Source organism: Physeter macrocephalus, chromosome 12 (assembly GCF_002837175.3).
Source record: "Physeter macrocephalus isolate SW-GA chromosome 12, ASM283717v5, whole genome shotgun sequence".
Lineage (NCBI taxonomy): Eukaryota > Metazoa > Chordata > Mammalia > Artiodactyla > Physeteridae > Physeter > Physeter macrocephalus.
This window is the reverse complement of record NC_041225.1, coordinates 90549361-90562793: the sequence shown is the minus strand read 5'-3', so window position 1 is coordinate 90562793 and position 13433 is coordinate 90549361. Positions and strand designations below refer to the sequence as shown.

The following is a 13433-nucleotide window of genomic DNA, read 5'->3' as shown; positions in this document are numbered from 1 at the left end:
GTTGCTGCACAGGGTTTCTCTAGTTATGTCAAGTAGGGGTTACTCATCGTTGTGATGCATGGGCTTCTCCTTGCAGTGGTTTCTCTTGTTGTGGAGTATGGGCTCTAGGTGCATGGGCTTCAGTAGTTGTGTCATGCAGGCTCAATCGTTGTTGCTTGCAGGCTCTAGAGCACAGGTTCAGTAGTTGTAGCACACGGGCTTAGTTGCTCTGCAGCATGTGGGATCTTCCCAGAGCAGGGATTGAACCCCTGTCCCCTTCATTGGCAGGCAAATTCTTACCCACTGTGCCACCAGGGAAGTCCAGTGTGCTCTTTTTTAAACCTAGTCTGTTTTCATTATTTTCTCTTTTTTTTGTGGTACGTGGACCTCTCACTGCCGTGGCTTCTCCCATTGTGGAGCCCCGGCTCTGGACACACAGGCCCAGTGGCCATGGCTCACGGGCGCAGCTGCTCCGTGGCATGTGGGATCCTCCCGGACTGGGGCACTAACCCATGTCCCCTGCATCGGCAGGCAGACTCTCAACCACTGTGCCACCAGGGAAGCCCTGTTTTCATTATTTTCTATCTTAACGATTCTCTATTAAATTAAAAAAATACTCCTTTCTACCTCTCCTCTTTGAGGATTACATATGAGGAAGTATGTCTTATTTATTAATCTGAAATTTTCTCCTTACTTTTAAGAAGTAATCACAATGTCAAGTATTTAATACCTTTCACTTCCACCTTGAAAAACATGGATAATAACGTGCTAATATAATTACCTTCCCTAGTCTACCGTTTTTACTTTTTGTTATGTGTAAAAAACAACTAAAAACATGCATGGTTTGTAAGGAAATGACAAATTCAGAAAATTCAGAATCTGAATACACTCTATACGTAGCTTCTAGATAAAGACAGAGAAAATTGCCAGATACTCAGAGGCCCCCTGGTCCCATTCTAGTGATTCCCCTTAAGGTTTAATATTGTTCTGGTATCTAACAAAAAGATCACTTTACCTGTATTTTGTATTTTATATAAATGTATTGCCACAGTAAAATCACTTTTGGAGTGGGCTTTTATATTTTATGTTGTTTGTGAATATGCCTATATGGTTGTCTGTTGTTGTGGTCACGCATTGCCACTGTTGCATAAGATTCCATAGTGTAAATACATAACTATTAATTTATTCCAATGTGTATTACAATATAAGTGATTTTCACTTTGTGTCTTTTGAGAATAGCACTGGTATATAAATTCTAGGACTTGATCTTTGGTGGTGTGTGTATAAATTATTGTTCAGTATACATGTAGTAGTAAAATTTTTGAGTCATGGCTTTCATGTGTTTATCTTTTTTGATATTTCTAAATATTTTCAAAACATTTGTATGATTTTTCATCCTCAGCAGCAGTGAATGAGATTCAAGGATTATACACATTCTTGTCATCTTGATAATACCTGTCATTTTCATTTGAACTTTCTGGTTGTTGAGTGATCCAGATATCAGTTTTTGTGTTTAACTGACTACTAAGAAGCCAAGCATCTTTTGATATGTTTACTTAACATTCTGTACTCTCTTTTTTGAAATATCTTTTGGTATATTTTTCCCATTTTTCTATTACATTATCTTCTCATTGAAGACTTTTTTTTAACATCTGAAGACTTCTTATTTAGGAGTTTTAAATATATACTTGATATGAGTTCTTCTCTCTTTCTGTCTCTCCTTCTCTTTCTTTAGATGAGTGTCATTTTTTAATGTTAATATCATCTAATTAATTTTTCTCTTTATTTATTTATTTAGTCAATTCTATTTATTCATGTAGCCTTCTTATCTGTAGCAGAATATATTATTTATTCTAAACCACAAATATGTTTCATTTCTTCAATAAATCTAATTATTAAGTTTTAAATTTAAGTTAACTTTCAAAACTAAATATGTTGTATCATAGTGATTATTAATTTTTCTATGACAGCTGAAATGTTACATTTATTCAGAAAATGTTGTATTCAGCTTTCTATTCATTTGCTCCTAGTTCTCATTGATTCACAGAGGTAAACATCCCTTAATCCATGGATCTGACTTTTCTCTGATTTCTCATGGTCATTCTCACTAATTATTCTTGCCTCCTGAAATCTTTAGCCATCCCATTATTCCATAAAAGCAAAAACCTTCCTTGGGCCTTTTTTCTCAGAAGATTGATTATTCCCACATTTTAAATGGGAGATTGCAGTAAGTTAGGAGAAAATGCCACAGGGGTCAGAAGCAACCGAGCCGTGAGCGACAACAGCCGCAGCCGCGCAGGCAGAGCCATATTCCCTTTGCTGCGGGAGAGGCGCACGACACTGACGTCATGGTCGCGCCAAGGCCTCGTGGACGGTGGCTGGCACGACTCAGTAAGGCCCGCAGAATTGGCGAAGTGTGTGGAAGAAGCGGGATATGTAGAGCTCAGCAGCGGTGAGGTCGGTAGGTCCGAACAGGGGATGGTGACTCCAGGCCGTTGGCAACCTTGGGGAAGGGTGCACGATGGAGGCAGGATCAGGGTCCGGCGATACGCGGCGATGGGTCCCTGGCATTTAGGAGCCAGGATGGCGGAGGTCCTGTGGCGCGATCCGATGTTCGATCCCTGCAATGTTCTCTTGTCACTCTCACAGCTCCTGTCATGGCTTGGCCAGTTCGGGTCTCCCCCTGTAACTTAGGAGGGTGCGGCGATGTTTTCACAGATGTGGTCCCCATGTAAGGTCTTTGAATACAAGTATTTATTGAGAGTCTGAGTGAATGGTCAGGCCTGGGGGCCGAGACCAGGAGTCCGGAGTCGTAGATCCAGGCTCACCCTTCCCTTTGAGCTCCCCAGAGAGCTGAGGGCCTTGAGGGCAAGCTGATGGCTTCAGCGTATCTTCTCTTCAGGGAAGATCACTCATCGCTCGGTACTTTTCCCCCTTTCTTTTCAGCTAAGGTTCATTCTCCCCTCCCTTGTCACCCTTTCCAACGTCTAATTCTGAACCCACTGCTTTCTTGGCTAGATGACCTTCATCGGCTTTCCAGTCAGCTACCTCAACTCCGTAAATAGCAGCGAGGAGGGTCCTGCTACAGGTTTGTGGCTTGTCTCACAAAGCCATGGTCAGGCAGAATATTCTACTTGAATTCTGTTGTTCAGGTTGCCAAAAAGGCTTACACTACTGGTACTTCTTGAACGGATCCCGAAAATGGGTGTCAGATCATTTCTGTAATTTCCAGTGCCTGGGGTAGGAGATAAGGTAAATGCGGATTAACCACCTGGGAGGTTCTTAAGATCTGGAGAAAGAGTTTTACTTTCATGAGAAACGGTTATAGAGATAAATACTATTAAATTTCAAATAGCATTTTGATACAGGATTGACTTTCTGAGAGTTACCTGTTAAGCCAACAGAGGAGACAGTTTTGAGTACTCATGGGTGAACAGAATCATTGGATAGAGCAGTGGCTCTTGAGTGAGGGTGATTTTGCCCTCATCATTCCCCGAGGATGCTTGACAATAGATGGAGACATTTTTCTTTGTCACATCCGGAGTGGGTGGTGCTGCAGACATCCAGTGGGTAGAGGCCAGGATGCTACTGCATATCGTACAAGGCACAGGATAGCCCTCCCCACCACCCCAAAAGAATTATCTGGCCCCAAAGATCAATAGTGTGCTATGGAGAAAAGTTGGATAGAGGCTGAGGACTGAAGAGAGGCTGAGGATGTCACATGTACTCTCACGTCAGGTAGTCAGTCACATTTGCCAGACTGTTGTGTGGCCCTGCCCCTTTCCCAGAATCTGTAGCAGGCACAGTGATGCCAATGCTTGTCATGTCCTTGGGATGAGAAAACCTTGGGGGCTCCTGAAAGTCATAAACACAGGAAGGAGTGATTTAGGGGGGTGACGTGGGAGCAGAGAGCTTTAGGAAGAACAAAATCATCCTCATGTGTTTGGGAAATGTGCCAGATGGAAAAGAGATGAGGTGTGCCATGGGGTGTACCATTCCAGAAGGCAGACTAGGACTGATGCATGACAGGGAGTCAGATTCTGAATTTGATATACACTGCTGTAGCAACTAGTAATGCTTAAATCTGTCTAGAGAGTGCTGGGTTTTCTGTCACTGCAAAGTTCCTGTATAGGCTGAAGACCACTGATTGGTGATATGATAGAGGGAGGTTGATATAAATGATGCTCTAAGATATTGTGATTCTACACTACTTTTATGATTCTTTCCCAGAACTCGGAGCTCCTCGTTCATGAGCTGCAGAGCTCCTTGGATGTCTGTTCTGACAGGTTTCCTCCATTTACACGCGCCACTCATTTTTCAGTACAAAACAAAGAATCGCTTTGCACAAAGTCCGAAGGGATACACGGAAAGAGTTATCGGAAAAGAATAACACGTAGGTATGTATTTCCATCAACTTTCTCCAAATATTTGAGACAGGGTAGCTGGTTAGTGGCTGTTTTCTCGCGGTCAAGCCCTTACAATGTGATCACCTCAGAATGTCATAGGGATTGGAGCCTGTCGGAGCCTGTCTGTCTCTGCCCATGGCCCCTATTTCTTCTTGTCATTGCTTTAGATACTGTGTAAGGCTCTTCTCTTTTCCTGCTCTTTTCCTGCTCCTGCTCACAGCAGACATTGAGTAACCTCTAGTTGTTACTGAGATGCCTATTTCACACTGTGGTACTTCAGAAATGAGAAAGGATTACTTACTGTGGAAACCAGTGTCGGCTCCTGGGAGTGTTAGTGTATTGTGGAAACAAGTGTTGGCTCCTGGGAGTGTTAGTGTCACTTGGTAATGTTTTTCCCAGAGTTGCCATGGAAACTGACGTTGCCTGGTTTACTCCCAAAGGTTTTGAAAGAATTCTTCCTTGGATCTCAGGTGATAGTGGTACATTCCTTCATTCATTTATTCATTCAGGAAATATGTTCTGAGCACCATGTATGTGCCAGGTAATTTTCATATGGACAGTGAACGAAACAGACAAAATTCCTGCCCCAGTGAAATGTATATTGTGATTTAATTGGCTTGGGGTGAGGCCTGACCATTGGTAGCTTTTAAAATCCCTCCAGATGATTCTAACGTACAGTTAGGTTTGAGAATCACAGTTATAAATGAAGCACTTTGGGAATTGCAAAGGCATTGCAGAAATGAAAAGTGCCTATTGGTATTCCTTCACTATTCCTGCATTTTCCTGCCTGCATCAGGACTGTTGTACAATTGCTGATCATTTTCTTTTCAGCCCTTTTCGCTGTTTGCCTAGACCCTTTATCCCTCTTTCTAACCCAACACCCTACCTCCTTCTTGGCTTTCAACCTCCAGTCCATCATCTGTTTGGGATTTATCCTAAAGTTGGTGGGAAGACATTGCAGGGTATAAAGAGAGAAGTGGTGTTAGCAGAGATGCCTTTTTCAGACACCATACTGGCTACTGTAAGAGAATGGCTAGGAGAGGGCAGGAGTCGATTTGGGGAGACTCATTAGGAGACTGGCTTTGTGCACAGTGGTGGCCTTGGAGATGGAGTAAAGCAGGCAGGCTAGAGTCGTGTTTGGAAGGTTAGTGATGGCTTGGAGGTGAATAGGAGTTAGTGATGAATTGGACGTGGGGAATGTGGGTTAAGGATGTGTAATTGGGTAAATGGAGGAGCTACTTACTGAAATGGGAAAAATTTTCTCCCCACATATTTGCTTGATAAACACCTTCTCACCCTTTAGACCTTGAATCAGAGATTCTTTCTTGTTTTATTTTATTATATTTTGTTTTATTTCGTTTTTATTTGGGCTGCAATGCCAGCTTACAGGATCTCAGTTCCCCAACTAGGGATTGAACCCAGGCCCCCAGAACTGGAGGCACGGTGTCCTAACCACTGGACCACCGGGGAATTCCCAGCAGAGGCTTTTTCTTTGTTTTCTTTCTTTTCTTAATATAAGTTTTAATTAATTGATTAATTAATTACTTTATTTATTTTTGGTTGCGTTGGGTCTTCGTTGCCGCGCGTGCGCTTTCTGTTGTTTCGGCGAGCAGGGGCTACTCTTTGTTACGGTGCACGGGCTTCTCAGTGCCATGACTGGTCATGTTTTGGAGCACGGGCTCTATGCGCGTGGGCTTCGGTAGTTGTGTCGCATGGGCTCAGTAGTGGTGGTTCGCTGGCTTAGTTGCTCCACGGCATGTGGGATTATCCCGGACCAGGGAGCAAACCCGTGTCCCCTGTATTGGCAGGCGGATTCTTTATTTGTTTTTATTTTTAATCATCTCTGTTGGAGTATAATTGCTTTACAATGGTGTGCTAGTTTCTGCTGTATAACAAAGTGAATCAGCTATATGCATACGTATATCACCATATCCCCTTCCTCTTGTGTCTCCCTCCCACCCTCCTGATCCCACCCCTCTAGGTGGTTGCAAGGCACTGTGCTAATCTCCCTGTGCTTCGCAGCTGCTTCCCACTTGCTAGCTATTTTACATTCGGTATAGTATATATGTCATTGCTGCTCTCTTCGTCCCAGCTTACCATTCCCCCTCCCCATGTCCTCAAGTCCATTCTCTATGTCTGTGTCATTATTCCTGCACTGCCCCTAGGTTTATCAGAATTTTTTTTTTTAGATTCCATATACATGTGTTACCATCCGGTATTTGTTTTTCCTCTTTCTGACTTACTTCACTCTGAATGACAGACTCTAGGTCTATCCACTGCACTACAAATAACTCAGTTTCATTTCTTTTTATGGCTGAGTAATAGTCCATTGTATATATGTGCCACATTTTCTTTATCTATTCTTCTGTCAGTGGACCCTTAGGTTGCTTCCCTGTACTGGCTATTGTAAATAGTGCTGGCAGGCGGATTCTGAACCACTGCACCACCAGGGAAGTGCACAGAGATTATTTCTTAAAGGAGGCCCTCCTCAACCCCCATCAGCCTCTTCCCTGCTGACATAGCCTCCCAGAGCCTTACGTAACTGCTCCTTCATAGCACCATACACAGTTTTAATTTCACACAGATTTGTAAGTTCCCTTTCTATAACCCTCTGTTCTGCTGAACCTTTCCCTCCTTCCTCATCATTTTATGTCTATTGCCTACCAGTGCTTGACATAACTTAGGGGCTTAGTAAGTGTCTGTTGAATAAATAATTGGAGACAGAGGACAAGGCTTAGGAGGGAAGATCAAGGTTTTGTTTTCTACATGTTGAATAAAAGATGCCGTGAAGACCTCTGAGTGGGGATGTGTTTTGGGCCATTGGCGTGAGGTTGCTATGCCTTTGGATTTGATCATGGCCAATATTGTAAACCATGGGAGTGAATAAATGTGCGACGGAGGATGTGTGAAGTTAGAAGGGAAGAGGGCTCACGACTGAGGAGCAACCTCAACATGTGAGGGGAGGAGGTGAAACCAGCAAAACAGACTGAAAAGCAGGGGTAGGGAGGACAACTGGGAGAGTGTGCGGTCGACGAACCCAGGGAGGAGAGAGATCAAGGAAGAGAGGAGGCTCAACCATGCCATGTGCTGCTCACCAAGCCAGACTGAGGACAGACACGTCAGTGTCTTGTAGATTGAGCAACTTCGAGGTAATTGGTGACTTTAATCAGAGCAGTTTTGGGAGAGTGGCGGAGCGGGAGCCCAGGCCAGAGTTGGTTGAGGAGTAACAAGTTACTACCTCTGAGAAGAGTATCCTTGGCAAGTTTTGTGGTTTTTAGAGGGGTCCATATTTGCTTAGAATAAATAAATTAACAGGTATCTCTGGGACATGGGATTTTGATTTTCTCCGTTGTACTCCTATTGCTCTACCTTCAAACTATCTTAAAATGTGACCACTTCTCACCACGTCCTATCTCTCCGTCCTGAGCCACCATCACCTGTGACATCGGTGACTGAAGAGCCTTCTAACTGATCTGCCTGTGTCTACCGTGGGCCCCACAGTCTGTTTTTCATACAGCAGTCACCGTGATCATGGGCAATGTGATCAGTCACGCCACTCCTCTCCTTAAAACCCTTCACTGGCTCCTATCGTGAAGAGTTAACAAAGCCCGCAGAGCATCCTACAAGGCCTTTCGGGGTCTGACCACTGTGTCCTATCTCCTTACTGCTCTCCATCCATTGTGTATCTGACTTCCATTACTCTCTTCTCCTTTCTGTGCTGCTACCACGGTGGTCTCCTTCTTGTTCTTCTAAACACAGCAGACAAGCTCCTGCCCCAGAGTCTTTACACTGGCCCTTTCCTCTCCTGTGCACTCTTTCACTAGATTCCAACTTGGCAAACTCAAACCTCTGCTCAGATGTCATCTTCTCATTGAAGCTTATCTGGGCTTCTCTATTTAAAATTTTAACCTATGGGGATGAGGTGTGCGGGAAATGGGTGAAGGTGGTCAGAGGATACAAACTTCCAGTTACAAGACAAATACATTCTGGGATTTAGTGTACAGCATGGCAACTATGGTTAACAGTATTGTATTGTATCTTTTTTCTTTTTTCATTTTATTTATTTGTTTATTTTTGGCTGTGCTGGGTCTTCGTTGCTACACTTGGGCTTTCTGTAGTTGCGGTGAGTGGGAGCTCCTCTTCGTTGTGGTGCGCAGGCTTCTCATTGTGCTGGCTTCTCCTGTTGCGGAGCACCGGCTCTAGGCGTGCAGGCTTCAGTAGTTGCGGCACGTGGGCTCAGTAGTTGTGGCGCACGGGCTTAGTTGCTTCGCAGCATGTTGGATCTTCCCAGACCAGGGTTCGAACCCGTGTCCCCTGAATTGGCAGGTGGATTCGTAACCACTGCGCCACCAGGGAAGCCCTACGTCTCACTATTAACTCAATGTATTAACTCCATTTTGGCTATAATTAGTGCAGTTGCTATTATCATTAATGAACTGGGGGAAGATGGGATTGTTGTCTAAGTCGCCTGAACCGATTAGAGAGGAAGTCCCTGAGGAACAGGGGAGGAGTTGTGCCCACATCCAGAGAAGTGTAGCCATTGGCGGTCCATGACCCAGTAAGTAGCCTGAGATTGTGGGCTCTGTCCAAATAGGTACAAAGATCATTTGGGATGTAGGCACGTTCTCTTCTTGGGCATGTGAATCAGAATTCCCTGAAAGATCCCCAGGTGTTACTCAGTGGGTCAGGATGTGGATGGAGGTGAGCTACACAGAGGGAACCGAGTAAGGTCCACCCTCCCGCAGCCAGAGCCACCCACTGTCTTCTTCCAGTGCTGAGCCAAGCCACCTGGGTTTCCTCAGGCCCCTGTCAACAGGTGTTCCTTGAGTATCCGGTGTGTAAACTGCAGGGTCCACCACCAAACCCCAGTATTGGGAGCCTGCACCACAGACCCCACCGTGGAGGACACTCGTGCTGATGATTCCATTTCTAAAGCATTTATTTTCAGGAAATGTTTGTGCTCGCATGCAAGGAAACTTTGTTGGGTCTCTGTGGATGCCAAAGTGACATCTGGCAGGATTCACCGGATCACCACAGCCAAACCATGAGGACAGGGAAGGCAGCAATAACTGTAAGGCCTGGGCCCATGTGGTGGCAAGATTTTGAGAATGACCACTTAGGTGACAAAATGGGATTCCTAGGAACCGCAGCTCTGGTTAGTTTCTGGTCTGGAGCCAGGTCCTCTGTCTGATGAAGCCATGGGAGGACGGAGCGGCAAGAGCTGCCCAGCTGCTCATCTGGGAACTCATCGTCCAAGGGACTCTGTCCCTCGTTCTCCTCCCGTACTTGGAGGCGGCAGTCAGCTGGCAGCACCTCTCACAGCACCCCCGCGTACACCTGCTCAGACCACCTGCTCAGAGCTACTCTTTTGCCCAGCACAGCATGCCTGTTCCACCTGTCTGAAGACCCGCCGCACGTTTCCTCGAAGCACACCCCAGAGCTCTTCCTCCACTCCAGCCACGCTCCAGCTACTCCTCTATGAGTACCGGTTATATGGACACGTCCTCCAGCCCGTGTGGGAACCTGTGTGGCCGCCAGCCAGGCAGCTATTGGGCCTCAGACCTGTTCCCTGGTCCTGAGTCAGAACAAAAGCCCCATGCGTCCAGGGTCCACTGAACCCCAGCCCTGGTCAGATATGGAAAATGGAGACTTAGAGAGTGAATGATTCATTCCTGCTCTTCATCCTTCAGAGGAAGGCCCCCAAATCTCCTCCACTATTCACCCAAAGTCATTGAATTGTACTGTTAAGATCTATACCTTTCACTGAATGGAATTTTTTCCTCCATTTATAAAGTGAAGAAAAGCTTTTTAAGAACTGGGTTTTCCCCCCTGCATGCACAGACCCAACTGCAGGCAGAGAAGATGGTCAGCCCAGCCCAGACCTTGTTAAGAGTCTGCTCAGAGGCCTTGGGTCTGCTGGCACTGGATGGGCACAGATGCTGGGCAGATGAGCTCTGTGTGGTGTTTTCAACAAATATGGTGACCTAGAGTAAGGCCAAACAGACAGGAGAGCCCAGGAAGCAGACCCTGGGAGAGGGGAGATACCAGTTGGGCCAGCACACCTGAGGCTATGGTCAAGGCCATGAGGATCACAGTGTGGTGGGCACGGTGGCTGTGAAAGCCCCACTGCTGCCCAGCCAGCCCGAGACAAGCCACGCGGAAGCACTCACCGGCCAGCCCCATCAAAATCTCCACCAATCCCGATGAACTTGCATCCAGTGACTGCCCTGCTGTGGCCGCAGTGATCTGAAGAATGGAAAATCAGCAGTGTGGCGCTTCCAGGGCAGGGGTGGTGGTGATGACTGGTCTCTGTTGTTTCCCCTTTTTGCAGACTGTAGGCCAAACAGGCCAGTTCCTTCATGGCCTGGCACTGAGAGTACCAACTGCAGGGCCCTGAGGTTTGATGTGAAGTGATCCCAGCTGGCTCTGGACTGGACTTCAGATTTGTAGTGGACCCCAGAGCCCCCTGTTTGGGCCATTTCCCACCCAAGATTGACCCTGCCTCCCAGTCTCCTTGAGAAGATGTGGGGGCTCCTTTCCCCGGGTGTGGAGGATGAGAGAGGAACAGGAGTACAACTGATGAAGACCTCAAAGACCTAAGGAGCTGTCCAGTCCCTTGGCCAGAGGTAGGGGCAGTGTGCTTTAGGAGCCCATGCAGAGGCACAGATGGGCAGGACCCGGGCTCTGTGTCTGACAGCCTCCCTGATAGTCATCAGTATGTCAGTTTTGATTCTGTGGCTACAGTTCCACATGGCACCAACTTGCTGTGTATTGTCCATTTTTGGGTTTTTGGGAGCTGTACCTATTGCCAACAGGTGGGTCAAAGCACTGGGGCTCTTCTGAAGTCCTCCCCAGATTTGGAGACAGCTTCAGCTCCAAGTCAGATTTTTCAGAGATCCCAGGGTGAGGCTCACCTGCCACAGTAGACGCGTTGGCTAACGGGTTGCACTGCAGCACCCGCACGGACAAGGACACCATCACGATGCCACTGTTCTTCTTCTGCAGGCGTGGACCGTTGGACAGTCAGCTTGGCTCCCAGCACAGCCACCTACCTGTTAACTCTCTCGGCCCCTGTGAGGAAGGTGTTCAGCCCTGGCTTTGAGGTCAGAATCGTCTACTCTCTGGGTTTGTGTGAACGGAGGTGCCGCAGCCCTGGTCTGGGTGGTGTCTTGGCCCTGGGTTTCCGGGATTGGAGGAGTATCTTAGCAACTAGACCCCCACCTAGGGCTCAAGAGTTCAGGGGCTGTGGACCATGGGTTTTGGGGGCAGAAGATATTTAACTTGGGGTTTGAGGAAATTGAGGGAGAAGTGGCTCAGGTTCAATGGCTCCTGGTTGGAACCTCTTGCTTTAGGTTTGAGTGACAGGGCAGTCTCTCACCAGAAGCTGCAGGATACCATCAGGAACATTCCGAGTGTTCTTGCACCCACCCCGGGCAGCTGAATGGGAGTGGATGACAGGTGCCTGTGACACTTCTAGGGCTCGCCGTGCCACAGCATCCGAGACATGGGACAAGTCCACCATCATGCCCAGGTGGTTCATTTCTGCCACCACCTTCTGCAGGGACAGGATGGGGAGAGGGCATCAGGGTTGCATTTGTCTTGTGTGCATTTATCTGTAGGGAACAGGCGGGGCTGTACATTGATGTGGGGCAGGGTATGGAACCCGGGTCCTTACCTCGCCAAAGCCTGTCAGCCGACTGACATTGCTGTAGAAGAGGTGGATAACCCTTTGCTGAGTTCTGTGCCCTGCAGGATGGCCAGGAGGCAGTCTGACTGGTGACCATGACTTGGTTACAAGAGCCTAGAAAGAGGTTCTGTCGAACCGTCTACACCTGAAACTCCCTGGTGCAAGAGGAGGGACCCAAAATGGGCTGTGCCTGGCAGTAGGAGGGCCCTTCTGGGCATTCAGTCTTGTTCTGCAAGCCTCCATTCCCCTCCCCAGCCCAGGTTCAGGGCCGGACCCCAGGGGTAAACTTGCTTTGGGCCCCAGCGTGATGTTGGGCAGATCCCTGCCTCACTGGGCCCTTATCATCTGCACTGTGCTCAGCAGGGCTCATTGCAGGTGTGGGTGAGTGTCACGGAGCGCACACCCAGGCCTAGAAGGGGCATGCAAGATGGAGAGGCTACTGTCCAGTGAGAGGTCACCCTCCACACTAAAGAGGCAAGCCAACTTCTGGATATTGTTGAGAGCTGGGGGCAGGTAGGTCAGATGATCATTTTCAGAGGCAGGGGTAGCTTACTGAAGTCCCTACCACCTACCACCACCAGTCTGTTCACCTTTTTTTTTGTTGTTTTTTGGCCGTGCGAAACGTGGAGTCTTAACCTCTGGACTACCAGGGAAGTCCCCCATCTACCTTTAACTGAGGTCACAAGCTCCAGCTCAGAATAGGAGGCACAACAGGAGGATCTTTCCAAGGCCTCTGGTTGGTACTCCCAGGGTCATAACTGAGGGCCTGGACTACTCGAGGCTTTTTCCAAGACCTTTGGTTGCACCTGTGAGGTGGAGACCTCCACCCTATTAACCAGTCACGGGTGGATTTATAGGCATCTGGTATTTCTTTTTTTCAGGTGGGAGCTTGCATCGACTCCCCTACAGCCGACGGGACGGCCCCACTGCAGTCAAAGTTGGTCTTAGCTGGACCTGTGTGTATTTTTGATCGAGCACTTCCTGCTAGTCAGTCCTTGAATTAATGTTTGTAAGACATAGTTCATTAATGGTTACAGGACATAATATTTTACTATTCCCCCCTGGAGTCAAAATCCTCTGTCTTGTGGGGAGCTTTCTCTCCCCCCCCATTTAATACTAATCGTCTTCTTAGATACTCACCACCTCCCTTGACAGCTTGCTCCCTAGATTTGCAAGGCATTTTTTCAAAAAATCAATACTAAATCTGACACAAGCCTCATGACACAATTGTACGAACATTTTTCATATGTAAATGGGTTAGTGTAGCTTAAACTTTTAATAAAGCAAGACACTGAAGATGTCTAGATGGACCCACTAGTCCCACCAACATAAAGGTTTGGTCCCAGCCTTCCTATTAGCTC

The 13433-nt window shown here is 47.2% G+C and overlaps 2 pseudogenes; one reads left to right on the top strand and one right to left on the bottom strand.

Annotated features, from left to right (window-relative positions):
* Nucleotides 1-13433, top strand: part of LOC102991361 (centrosomal protein of 78 kDa-like) — a 223386-nt pseudogene that overhangs the window by 34908 nt on the left and 175045 nt on the right.
* LOC102984453 (dipeptidase 2-like) overlaps nt 9414-13433 on the bottom strand; it is a 40008-nt pseudogene continuing 35988 nt past the window's right edge.